Source organism: Schistocerca cancellata, chromosome 5, assembly GCF_023864275.1.
Source record: "Schistocerca cancellata isolate TAMUIC-IGC-003103 chromosome 5, iqSchCanc2.1, whole genome shotgun sequence".
Classification (NCBI taxonomy): Eukaryota; Metazoa; Arthropoda; class Insecta; order Orthoptera; family Acrididae; genus Schistocerca; species Schistocerca cancellata.
In genome coordinates, this window is record NC_064630.1 from 112491795 (window position 1) to 112494370 (window position 2576).

The 2576-nt window shown below is 42.0% G+C and overlaps 1 non-coding gene across 1 annotated transcript; it reads left to right on the top strand.

The window, feature by feature from the left end:
* Positions 1 to 763: 763 nt before the first annotated feature.
* Positions 764 to 838, top strand: Trnal-caa (transfer RNA leucine (anticodon CAA)). The gene has a single exon. It is a non-coding gene; the product is annotated as a tRNA-Leu (tRNA).
* The last annotated feature ends 1738 nt before the right edge of the window (positions 839 to 2576 follow it).

The following is a 2576-nucleotide window of genomic DNA, read 5'->3' on the forward strand; positions in this document are numbered from 1 at the left end:
GCCACGTCGTGTTGCAGCATTTCTGCGAGCTGTCGGGGGCCCTACACGATATTAGGCAGGTATGACAGTTTCTTTGGCGCTATAGTGTATATGGTGACCGACTTCCAAAAATTAAAAGTGCTGACATAATCTATTCATTAGGTTGTATACTGTTCTGTGAAAGGTTCAGCCCAGTAAGGCAGGTATTATATGAATGAACTGTGTATTTTTCAGGAGACGGTGTATATTAGCGCACGATAATATCCTGACCATATTTATCAAGTATGAGATTTTCACTCTGCAGCGGAGTGTGCGCTGATATGAAACTTCCTGGCCGATTAAAACTGTGTGCCCGACCGAGACTCGAACTCGGGACCTTTGCCTTTCGCGGGCAAGTGCTCTACCAACTGAGCTACCGAAGCACGACTCACGCCCGGTCCTCACAGCTTTACTTCTGCCAGTATCTCGTCTCCTACCTTCCAAACGTTACAGAAGCTCTTCTGCGAACCACTTGCCCGCGAAAGGCAAAGGTCCCGAGTTCGAGTCTCGGTCGGGCACACAGTTTTAATCTGCCAGGAAGTTTCATATCAGCGCACACTCCGCTGCAGAGTGAAAATCTCATTCTGGAAACATCCCCCAGGCTGTGGCTAAGCCATGTCTCCGCAATATCCTTTCTTTCAGGAGTGCTAGTTCTGCTAGGCTCGCAGGAGAGCTTCTGTAAAGTTTGGAAGGTAGGAGACGAGATATTGGCAGAAGTAAAGCTGTGAGGACGGGGCGTGAGTCGTGCTTCGGTAGCTCAGTTGGTAGAGCACTTGCCCGCAAAAGGCAAAGGTCCCGAGTTCGAGTCTCGGTCGGGCACACAGTTTTAATCTGCCAGGAAGTTTCATATTTATCCCGTATTTGCGTGTGGGAACAGTCATCGACTTGTAATAGTCTGTACACATACTTTTAAAACATTTTCTCGCTGACAATCCGCCACTCACCCCCAAGCAAATGGTGAAAGAAAATTATTGATCGTATAATTCATTTCCTGTGTTTACGTAGTAGAACTGTCGCAACAGGCATGACGTTGTAATCTACATCTTCTTTATTACTAACGAAATTTGCAACTCAGTTTGCACAAAGAATCCACATACAGCACTGAGGGTGCCTGCAAAATAAAATCATTGTACGATATATGTTTCAGAAGATAAGACGTCATAAACACATAGTTGCGGGAAAAACTGGCTTGTGCTTAAAAATTTGTGCAAATTTTCCAGAACATACTCGTCCAGTATTTGACAATAGAGCTTTTAGCGTATTTGCAACAAACTTTACACATATAGTTAGAACTTTTGGAAGTTTTTTGACGCTTGCATTCCGAACACTAAATATTTAAAGCATTAACTCATTCGTAACATAATCATAAGGTTGAAGCTGTTATGTATAGGAGTGCAATTATTAGAAAAATCAGGATTTTACTGATAGTATAATAACCTGTGTACTTCGGCTCTGAAATATTTTGATGTAGAGAAAAATGCAATCTTCTTAGTACTTTTTTCAGTTCATCTGTGTTTATTGTTTTAAATTGTTTGTCATATATTTATCTAATTTGAATCATTTGCGTACTTCTTTTTACATACTTTATCACTCTCAGAACATACACTTGTTATGGTATATAACGTCGAAACAATGGTAAAGTGCACTGAGATGAAGTCGTGTTTACTTCAGAATTTATGGTACATAAAAATAAAACATCAAACTTAGTTGAGGGTAAGAAAAGGAATCGGAAACACTTATCATCCCGCTTAACAAAACTGTAGATATCAGTGGAGATCCCAAGGCCGATAACATTCACTTAAATCCCTTAATAACCACCCCTTCTCTGACGGTGGGCGTTCTGATGCAGTATCAAACGAGTCAGCCGAAATACAGTGATGGTATACGTTTTTACGATGTGCATGGTCACATGGTGTTTACTGTGTGGTACTCAGAATTCTCAAAAAGCGCTCTGAAAATTGACGCAGTCGGTTTTTAGACAAGTGACTGATTAATTACCTTTTGTATGGTCGTGTGGTTTTTACGAAATTGAAAGGCAATGGAACTTCGGTATCTTACGCGCTTAATCTTTTAGTGATTAACTTGAGTATACGATAAATTTAAACAAAGTAGCAAACATCATTTGGAAGGTAGGAGACGAGGTACTGGTGGGATTAGAGCTGTGAGGACGGGCGTGAGTCGTGCTTGGGTAGCTCAGTCGGTAGAGCACTTGCCCGCGAAAGGCAAAGGTCCCGAGTTCGAGTCTTGGTCCGGCACACAGTTTTAATCTGCCAGGAAGTTTCATCATTTGGTGACTTCAAAGGGTCGTCGGTAAGCGGAATTATGTTGTCATTCACCTCCAGCTGGTTTAGAGGTAAAGTAAAGTAAAGTCACATGGCATTAATGGATGTGAGACCCCAAAGGACAGATTCAAACGCTTAATTGGGAAGGTTTATTCTGGTATTAACAAATGCAGACACCTTTCCTTCGCCAAGTATGAGACTTTGGTGGGGAAGTGCGTCTGTTAAATGCAGGTGTCAGTATTCTGTGTGTGTGTGTGTGTGTGTGTGTGTGTGTGT